The sequence below is a fragment of the Eucalyptus grandis genome, chromosome 5 (genome assembly GCF_016545825.1).
Source record: "Eucalyptus grandis isolate ANBG69807.140 chromosome 5, ASM1654582v1, whole genome shotgun sequence".
NCBI classification, from domain to species: Eukaryota; Viridiplantae; Streptophyta; class Magnoliopsida; order Myrtales; family Myrtaceae; genus Eucalyptus; species Eucalyptus grandis.
This window is the reverse complement of record NC_052616.1, coordinates 46,297,249-46,308,471: the sequence shown is the minus strand read 5'-3', so window position 1 is coordinate 46,308,471 and position 11,223 is coordinate 46,297,249. Positions and strand designations below refer to the sequence as shown.

At 40.3% G+C, this 11,223-nt stretch overlaps 1 pseudogene; it reads right to left on the bottom strand.

Annotated features, from left to right (window-relative positions):
* Positions 1-409: 409 nt before the first annotated feature.
* On the bottom strand, positions 410-11,223 carry LOC120293950 (annotated as a pseudogene).

Genomic DNA, 11,223 nt, shown 5'->3' with positions numbered 1-11,223 from the left:
TTCTTTCAAGAATCTCAACCGAACCTACATACCTCGAACTCAGTTTTCCTTTCTTGCCAGAGCGCGAAATTCCCTTCATTGGTGACACCTTTAGAAAAACGCGATCACCAACTTGGAATTCCGAAAGCCTTTGACGCTTATCTGCATAGCTTTTTTGACAACTCTGAGCAGCCTTTAGTCTACCTCTGATAACTGCCACGGCATCCACTAATTGGTGAACCAACTCTGGACCTGTAATCTTTCTTTCCCCAACTTCATCCCAACACACCGGTGTTCTGCACGCTCTGCCATACAACGCTTCAAATTGAGCCATCTGGATGCTCTGCTGATAACTGTTGTTATAATCTAGTACACAAGCTCTCAGTATATCTTCAAGGGTCTGAATTGTTCTCTCAGACTGACCGTCCATCTAAGGATGATAAGATGTACTATACTGGAGCTTTGTACCTAAAGTACCTTGCAAACTCTTCCAAAAAGCAGTAGTAAATCTTGGGTCTCAAAAACTAATTTATCATAACCGGCACTCCATGCATTCGAATTATCTGGCGCATGTACAACTCAGCGTGCCTATCCAAGTCAAGATCCTTTTGCACTGTGCGATAAAGTGAGCCGACTTTGTCAACCTATCGACTATTACCCAAATCGAATCATTGCCTCTCTAACTCCTTGGTAACTCGGTCACAAAGTCCATCATGATGTGCTCCCATTTCCACTCTAGAATCTCAAGAGGTTGCAACAGTCCTCCTAGCTTGCACTGCTGAGCTTTAACTTGTTGACACGCCAAACACTTGGCGACATGCCTGGCAATGTCTACCTTCATACCAGACCACCAGTAGTGTTGACATAGATTCTGATACATCTTAGTACTTCCAGAGTGAACGTTGTAACTACTATGTTGAGCTTTTAATAAAATATCCTCTCTAAGCTTTGCATCGTTAGGTACAACCAATCATCCTTGGAACTTCAGTGTTCCATCATCGAAACCTGAAAATCAACTTTCCTCTCTTCAATATCCTCTTGCAAAATTTTCTAAACATCTGGGTCTGTCGGCTAAAGTAGCTTGATTATGATCTGCACTTCCAGTTCAATTCTGAGGGTGGCCATAAAATGATAAAAGTGGCCTACCTCAAATTTGAATACCGAATCTTGATCTCTCTCGATTAAGTTCCACTCCTTCACCAACAAGTGGGCAACTGAAGACTTTCGGCTCAAAGCGTCGGTGACCTTATTCGCCTTTCCTGGGTGATATAACATATCATAATCATAGTCCTTTAGCAACTCCACCCATTGGTGCTGTCTCATATTCAACTCCTTCTGAAAGAATAGGCACTTGAGACTCTGATGGTCTGTGAAGATCTGAAATGTTTCTCTACACAAGTAATGCCTCCAAATCTTCAACGCAAAAATAATTGCTGCGAGTTCATGCGTTGGGTAATTCAATTCATGAGGTCTCAACTGGCAGGAGGCGTATGCAACGACCTTACCATATTGCATCAACACGCAACCTAGTTCTCTAAACGATACATCACTATAGATCTCATACCTTCCAGAACCAGATGGAATCGTCAACACGTTTTAGTAGTTTGCTTTTGCTTCAACTCTTGGAAACTATCCTCACACTTGTTTGACCACACAAATTTCTCGTCTTTCTTTAGGAGTCTTGTCAAAGGCGACGCTAAAGCTGAAAATCCTTCCACAAACCTTTTGTAGTAGCCTGCCAAACTCAAAAAACTTCAGATTTCTGTCACTATAGTCGGTCTCATCCAGTTAATTGCTGCTTCTATCTTACTCGGGTCCACGAAGATTCCTTCTCCTGAAATCACGTGGCCTAGGAACGTAACACGAGCCAGCCAAAATTCACATTTGCTAAACTTAGCATATAGCTGATGAATCCTTAAGGTCTGGAGCACTAATCTCAAATGATCTTCATGCTCCTCAGCATTCCTTGAATACACCAGGATATCAACGATGAACACGATCACAAACTGATCTAAATATTCCTTGAATACTCTGTTCATCAAATCCATGAAAGCAACTAGAGCATTCCTCTACCTGAATGGCATCACAGTGAACTCGTAATAACCATACCGAGTACGACATGCTGACTTTGGAATGTCTTCTTTCCTGATCCTCAACTGATGATATCCCGTCCTCAAGTTGATTTTCGAAAATACCGATGTTCCTTGTAACTGATCAAACAAGTCATCAATCCTCGGTAATGGATACTTGTTCTTGATCATCACCTGATTGAGTTGGCGATAGTCGATACATAAGCGCAACGAACCATCTTTCTTCTTCACAAATAGAACTGGTGCTCCCCAAGGTGATGCACTGGGACGAATGAATCCTTTATCCAATAATTCCTACATCTGCACCTTCAGTTCGTTCAACTCTAATAAAGCTATTCGGTAAGGAGCCTTAGAGATTGGCTCTATCCGAGGTGCTAGCTCGATCATGAACTCTATCTCTTTCTCTAACGATAGACCTAGCAATTCCTTCGGGAATACATCTGAAAATTCTTGCACAACTGATATATCTTCAATCTTCAGCTCCTCAACTGTTGTATCAACGATAGTTGCCAAGTAACCTTGACAACCCCCGTCTAACAAACGGGTTGCCTCTTGCGACGAGATCAGGGAAATCGAGGGTCCTCCTCAATTCCCTACAAACTCAAAGCTCTCACCCTTTAATGGGTAAAATTGAATCAACTTGCGATAACAGTCCATTTTAGCTCGTTACTTGGTGAGTCAATTCATGCCAATTATCAAATCAAAGTTATACATGGCTAGGACTAACAAGTCTATTTTCCCATCTTGCTCACCAATCTCTAACTTGCAACCAGAACAACCCAAAGCAACTAACACTTTATTCTTCAATGGTGTAAATATGCTAACAATAGATTCCAATAATGCATGATTCAATCCTATCAACTTAACAAATTGATTGGCAATAAAGGAATGTGTTGCTCCCGGATCGAATAAAGCATAAGCAGGGTGGTTGTTCAACAAAACCGTACCTGTGATCACATTAGGCACAGCTTCTACCTGACCTTGTGTAATGGCATACACCGTGCCTTGAACTGGAGGTCTAAGTTGTCCTCCATAAGAGAAAATGCTGTACTTGTGCTTAATGTATTTGTCAGTAGGTTTATTTGAGTGACAATAAATGATATAAAGGAGGGGTGCACCCCTCTTACTACAGAGATTATCTTTTACATACAAAAAGGTTACCTTAAAGGTGACAAAACATAACGCCACCCAAAAACGACAAAATAGAGTTTTTGTCAGCTTAGAGTCAACCAAAGACGACAAATTGTTAAGTTTTTTGCTTTAGGTTCAACCAAAGGCAACAAGTTATTAAGTTTATTGCCTCAGGTCATTCCTTAAAGGCGACAAAATTAGAGATTCGTTCCTTTAAGTTGAACTCAAGCGACAAATCGTGATTTCGACCCTTCTTTGACTCTACTTTTACTATTTTCACTCCCTTGCCCATCGGTCGATCTATTGTCGTTTGCACCGTCGAGCCCGGGTATAAAATTCTTCCAAAGCTGTGGGTCACTTCTTGCTAACAGAAAACAAGACAGGGGACATCTGGAGCTAGAATTGGGAACCATGAGTTTGGTCGGTGAGAAGCTGCTCTACGCCATAACAAATTGGTTAGGACATCCAGGTTTTTGTGCTAGGATTTGGCCTCTGATAATGAAGTTAGCACTAGAAATGAGCGTGGTGTTGGGGGGAGGGAGAGGGAGAGAGAGAGAATCAATTTACTTGAGTCTCAGCTTAATCATATTATATGTTAATTGTATTGAGCATGTGGCAGTCTATGGATGAAAATATGTGATAAGTGACATCCATACCGTTTTAGGGACCACTACATATCCAACTTTTTAGATAGTTAATACTAGTCGTGCCCTAATGAAATAACAACAAGGTGATGTTCTATTAAGATCAGTTTGTCGAGTCAAGAGCTTACGTATTAACCCGCTCGCTATCGAGTCCTGATGCCAAAACCTTGGTCCTCTCTCTCCGATTAACCTCTATTTTCCCTTCGTAATCCTCAACTCCACCACATTGCTCACACTCGACCAATTCAACTGATCGTCGTCTAGAGCAGCGGCGGCGAGTGTGATCGTAGACCCCAGCGACAAAGGAGAGGGTGATCGTGGAGAAGGGGTTCTTTGTTCGCCGGTTGCCACCAAAGGCGAGTCACTATGGCCGTTGCCGCTTTTTCCAGTAACTTCTCCCCAAGCTTGAAGTTCATCTTCATCCAATGATTGAAAATGGGGAAAAAAACAACAAAGAGAGAGCAGACTTACTTATTAGATGGCTAACTTTCAAAAGTTGCAATGTCCAAATATAATATTTGGCATTCCATGAAAGCCATTGATCAATGGATAACTCTTGCATAACACTAGTGCTCGGAATTATTGCTAGTTCTTAGGTCAAGTTAAACAAATTGCTAAGTTTTAATTGCTAGGTCATTTTCTTTTCCATGATCTTGCCCGTGGGGTCCATTGAAGAAACAAATGCCTTAGACTAGTAGACTAGTAGACAATGAACGCATTGACCCAATTTTTCCGGCCACTTCCCCGGTAGCCACATGTACCAGACAACTACCTTTGTCATAATTAAGAGTAAAACATTATAATATGACGTGAAATTATTTAATGCCATTACGACGAGCTGTCATAATCAAATGTAAAAGAGTTGCAAAAGGAGGATCCAAAATAATAGATTAATGTGCGTTAGAAACATCTTGTAACGACCCGATCCGACGAGTGTGGGGAGTGGTCATCTTGGATAGAGAGCCTAGACAAGGAGTGACTCTTGACTGCTTTTAAAATGGTGAAGGGGGTAGAAATGTATCGAACTATGCACCAAACAAGGGAAGAGAAATTCCAAAATATATATGCGAAAACTTGAATTAACTTATGGAGGCGCCTTTTGATGTAACGGCAAGCTTTGTTAAGTGAACCTAGGCTAGAGCACTATCGGGATGGGTAACCTCTTGGGAAAGTGCCGGTCTATACGTCAAAGGACAAAATCGTGAGGCTTGGGATAGGCAAAAGCAGATAAAACCTCGAGTGAGTTAATCCAGAGGTGTCACACGTCTAAACTTTAGGTCTTTTCATTGGACCAATACTCAAAGCAATCGTGCAAGGGGCATCTCTATGGTCCACTCTCTTGATAAGTACCTCCATGTTGTTAACCATCTTGTATACTTTTATTTAGTCACAAGACCATAAAGGATGCGGGAATTTCATGATAACGCTCAAAAAGAGTTGTTGCACTAATGGCTTCTATAAGAAAATTGACATTGTAGCTGTGAAAATTTTGCCAAAAAGAAAATCATAGAGAAATAGTACTCTTTTGCCACGAATAGTACTCTTTTGCCACAAAAATCAAAATCGTGGCAAAAGGGTTGGCAAATAGCAACGAAATTGATTTGCGGGGCTAAAGATCTAAACTATTGCCACTAATGGTGGGTGTGCCGAGAGTCCACGGCGAGCCTCGTTGACGGTAAAGCGAGCTCCGTTCAGGTTCGATCAGCTCTTCACATCGAAACCCTAGCACTCCTCCAAGCGGCGAAATGGATGTCCTCCCATGGATAAGCAAGAGTGATGGTCAAGTATCACTATTCAACTCTTGTAAATCAACGTCAAGGAGCAGATCAACTACCCTAGGGTGTCCACATACTTACAAAGTGTCGTGAACTCCCTGAAGATGGTTGGACCACCTAAGGGTTCGGCTAATGGATTATTAAACCTAAACTTAACTCGGACCATCCCAAACTCATATCAATTCACAACTTAGGGTTCATATTTTTAACATGCAAATCATTTTCAATATGAAGTCATCACTAATCAATTTGTGGTAGGTTGATTAAATACTTACGTAAAATAATGGGAGAATTATTTTACACATACGATCCAGAGATTTTGGGTACAAGAACTCGAGTACACTAGATTTGTTTAGTACTCTTTCGATGCTGTTCTTTTTTTGAAAAAAAAAATGCTTAACAGGCATCTTGGATTCATTTTGTTTTACTCTTAACATATAAGGTGATCATATGGATGTGCAACAATTATTTAATACTCAATAATCAAAGCGTTAAATGAATTGCGAGCACAAGAAAGAAATGCTTACCTCAAAGTATTGAAAGTATCCGTAATGTTAGTTAGAAAATTACAACAATAACCTAGATATGATTTCTAATTAACACACAATTACTAAAAAAAAAGTTAAGGTTTTCACTTTTTAGATGAAACCTAATCTACGTGCAATGCAGTGCAATGATGTACAAAAATGCCTAACTAAAATGATCACGCGACATTAATTAAATGATCTAATCTAATGACAGGCAAAAATTAATGCAACAATTCTAACATGTCACGCACTTTAATTTAAATGATTGCTAAACATTTGTCAATTTCTTAACAAAAGGTGAACTAATTCTACAAGACATGCGCATGATTTTTTTGTGTTTTCTTTTTAATTGAAATTCGAAATTAATAAAGCCTAACATTTAAACATGCAAACTATCCTAGAAAAGAAAATCCAATTTATTCTAAAAATATTTTTTTGGTATTTCATTATATTTGGAAGTATAAAATAACCAAAATAAATATGCAATCTATCCTAAAAAAAAAAACTACTATAATTGTATCTAATTAAAATCAAACCAAGATAGAAAGAGATCAAACCCCACATCAAAGACTACATCAAATTACGTGAGATATTATCGATATCTATCTAATTTCATAAATTAATTGATGAATCATATCTTGGGGAAGAAAAGAGATTGGTTATTTTTTCGTGTAATCGTGAATAATATCTTGAGCATGAGATCAGATTAACCATTTTCTATGCAATCGTGAATCATATATCAAGCAGGAGATCGATTGATAATTATGGCACATTGTGAAATTAGGAAAATTTTATAATTCATAGGAATTCAAGAGATTTCTTTTATAAATAACAATATCAACTGAATATTCAAACAAGACCGTAATTTTATGAATTAGGCAACGAGACATACGAAAATCGAATTAATTGTGATTCTTTCCTAATTCACGATAATCTGAATTGGGACAAACGATGGATCATGGGAATCGCAATGGGGATAACCACCGATCGGTGACGTGAGCATCGATGGCGGGTGGCTGGCGGCCAAGGTTGGCCGTCGACTCAGTGGGCTTGACTCGTCCGGGGATCACCGTGGTAAGACGGCAGGGTGGACTCCACGGTGGGGTAACTCTCCTTTACGAAGTACATGCCCCAAACATGTGTCGCACGCTTGATGTCAGTAAATCTGCAGAAAAGAATAAACGTGGATTGGACCAACATTTGACTTTGGGATGATCGGGAACCCACCAAGACTTCACTACAAGGGCACTCGTGAATTTGCTGGACGTTGCTGCAGTCCATACGAAGTCACAGTCCTTCGTGGGTCAACACATGAATCACCAAAGAATTCAAGGAATTTGTCCCAGGTTCGATGACGTGTCAACCGCAGCCATGCAAGATGAAGCGTAGCACTATAAACGCTACGAGAGGTGCAAGTCAGAAGCTCGGGTGCAGTGGGCGGCGCTTAATGGCTTCAGAGCACAGCAAAATCGTCAATGTTGGCTCAAGCCGTCGCGGGATGGGGCATGTTGAAATAGAAATATTTGTATGTTTCCATTAAACGTAGGTGGGTATTATATATTAAGAATACATTCTAGAAGATTTACTTGCAAGAAAAGAAATGCATAAAATTGTAAACTTTCTAACTTCTAAAGATAAGATTCTAAATCAATCTTCCAAATATGATAGTGCCCTATATTTGCGTGATACACCCCCCTCAAGTGGAAGAGTTGAGATGGCAAACCTTCAGCTTGACTCGTAAAAAGGCAAAACATGCTTTAGGAAGAGCTTTGGTGAAAGTATCAGTGAGTTAGTGAGCTGTGGAGATAAACTGCACACTGAACTATCGTTGGGCGAACGATCACGGACAAAGTGAAAGTTAATTTTAATATATTTGGTACAAGCATGGAAAACCGGATTTGCAGATAGATAAGTGGCACCAATATTATCGCACCAAAGGATGGGGGGACCTTGAAGAGGGAACCCAAGATCTTGAAAGAGTGACTCAAGCCAAATGAGTTCGGCTATAGCATCGGCAAGAGCTTTATACTCATACTCTCTGGAGGAATGCTCTACGGTTCGTTGTTTTCTGGAACTCCTAGATATCAAGTTAGAACCAAGAACCGCATACCCTCTGATTGACTTCATGTCATCAGAGCTACCACCCCAATCTGCATCAAAAGAGGCTTGTAAGCGAGTATCATTGGATTGAGAAAGAAGCTAACCATATGACCCTCTGTGTTTAAGATAGCACAAGATGTGTTTCACCATTTGCCAGCAGTCTTTAGCCGGTGCATGCATGAATTGACAAGCTTTATTAATAGCAAAGGAGAGATCCAGTTGTGTCAACGTCACATATTGGAGGACAACAACTATAGAATGATATAAGGTAGGACTAGACATTAGAGCACCCCCTTTCTCAGATGGTTTTGTAGTCATTGGCCATAGTAATTTGGATAGGCTTGCACTCAGACATGCCAACCCAGTGAGAAGATCATCAATATAACATCCTTGGGAGAGAACTAGCCCGTAGAGTGAGAGACGGCCTCTATCCCAAGGAAAAAGTGGAGCAAATTGAGATCTTTAATTGAGAACTCTGCAAATAATTTATGAAAAATTGCACTGATAGTAGAAGATGCATTACCTATAACCAGAGTTTCATCAACATAAATCAAAAAATAAATGACATCAGTGCCTTCCTGATAGATAAATAATGAGGGATATGTTTGTGACGCTGAGAATCCTTAATGAAGCAAAAACTATGAAAGTCATTGAAACCAGGCTATTGAAGCTCTTTAAGACCATATAGAGAACAATGCAACTTGCAAACATAGTCCCGACAAGTTAGGTCCTCAAACCCAGGGGCTGCTCCATGTACACCTCTTTAGAAAGAACCCCATGTAGGAAAGCATTGTGCACATCTAATTGTCGCCCTTGCCACCTTGAGAGATAGTAAGAGATAATATGGAGCGAACAATGGTAATTTTCACAACTAGACTGAAAGCTTCCGTATAATCCAAGCATTGTTGCTGATGAAACCTTTGGTGACCAAGCGAGCTTTATAGCGCTCAAGACTACCATTCGCTTTATGCTTAACTTTGTTAACCCACTTACACCCAACGAGGTATATGGAGGAATTGCGAGGGACCAAAGACCATGTTTCATTTTTTAAGAAGGCATCAAATTCATTAATTATGACTACATGCCACTCAAGGATTTTGTTGGCTTAGTGAATGAGGTTGGTTCGATGGGGGTGGGTGACTGTATTAATTGAGGAGGATGAGAGTAAAGCTGCATGGTGTGGGTGCGTGTTGGCCTACGTGGGGGCGGCGGCAATGGTGGTGGAGAGGATGATGAGGAGGAGGAATGATAAAGGTTATGGAGGTGCTTGGTTCTTAAGGCGGGGAGATGGATGAATCAATCAGTAGTAGACGACATTAAGGGTGCCGATGGAGGAGTATGTGATCTCACTGTATTGGTAGGAGGAGGAATGCTAAAAGGAGCCGAAGCCCACAATACCAAGATAGGTGTAGGAAGTGATGAATGAGGTGATGGCCGAGAATGGAAGGAGTTGCAAAGGGAAAACATGTTTCATCAAAATGAACATGTCGACCAATGTATAAATAATTAGTGACAGGGTCAAGGCAGCAGTACCTAGTGTGAGAGAGACTATATCCCAAGAAAATACGAGGAGTGAAGTGGAAATCCATCTTATAGGCATTATAAGGACGTAGATATTTGAAATAGTGAGACCCATAGATTTTTAAAAAGGAATAATGTGGAGGATGATTGTCAACCATCTAAAAAGGGGAAACACGATTATTGACCTTGGACAGCGTCCGATTGATGAGGTGGACCGTCGTTTCAAATGTGTAGTGCCAATATTGATGAGGGACAGAGCCATGAGCTAATAATGTTAAACTGGTTTCAACTATGACGATGCTCAACCGCCCCTTGTTGTTCATGGGTATAATGGGGCGAAAATGCGGCAAGCAATATCAATTTTTGAGAAAAGGGAGGGGAGGACACGAAATTCCCTACCACAGTCTGTTTGAACGGCTTTTATTTTTTTGTGAAAAGTGGCATTCGACAAGAGCTTGGAAAGTAAGAATAACAGAGTAAACATTTAACTTTGCTTTAAGAGGATAAAACCAAATAAATTTGGTGCAATCATCAACAAAAATAGTGAAATAATGATGACTATCAGCTGAAACCAAATGAAAAGGACCCCAAGCATCACTATAAATTAAATTCGACAAAAACAAACTACGAGTTGGAGACAATTGTAAAGATTGACAACTAGCCTTGCTTAATTGATAGGCTACACACAACTGACTCAACGGTGTTGACCGACATGGCAAGGATGGCCAAGACATTGATGCCATCCATCTATGGAAGTCCGTTCCACAATAATGGCAATAAGCATTGAAGGTTGTTGCGGTATGGTGTAAAGACCAACTTTACTCGAGCTGGAAAGAAGAACCGCCTTGGTCACTAGATCCTTAACAAAAGAGTGGGTAGGATAGAATTCAAAGAAGACATTGTTGTCAGATGCAAATTTTTGAACTGAAAGTAAACACTTCAAAATATCAAGGACATGAAGAACATCATTTAAACGTAAAAAGATTTGAAGTAGAGGAGGGAATAGAAGAAGTACCAATATTAGTGATTTTGAGACCCTTACCATTTCTAATGTGCAATTGTTCCAATCCATTATAAGCTTCGTAGGAAGAGAGGGATTGTATATCAAGCATGACATGGTGAGAGACACCCATGTTGGGCTACCAAGATAGAGTGTTGGTAGGTGTAGGTAAAAGAGGGGGAAGGGCATGGATTAGATTGGCATTGGTAGAGTAAGAGGGTTGATAAGATGAAGTAGAAGATGGGGTATGTGTAGGTGGTGGGTGATAAGGCATACTTAGAGGGCGATAGTAACATGTGGCAACAATGTGATTTTTACTTTGACAAATGGAACATAATAAATGACCTTGTTGAAAACCACGGGCACCATGACCACGAGCAAAGCAACCATCTTGACCCCAACAACCTCTAGATTGACCACGGCTAGAGAAAGAGGAACTAGGAAGGGTGGAGGCAT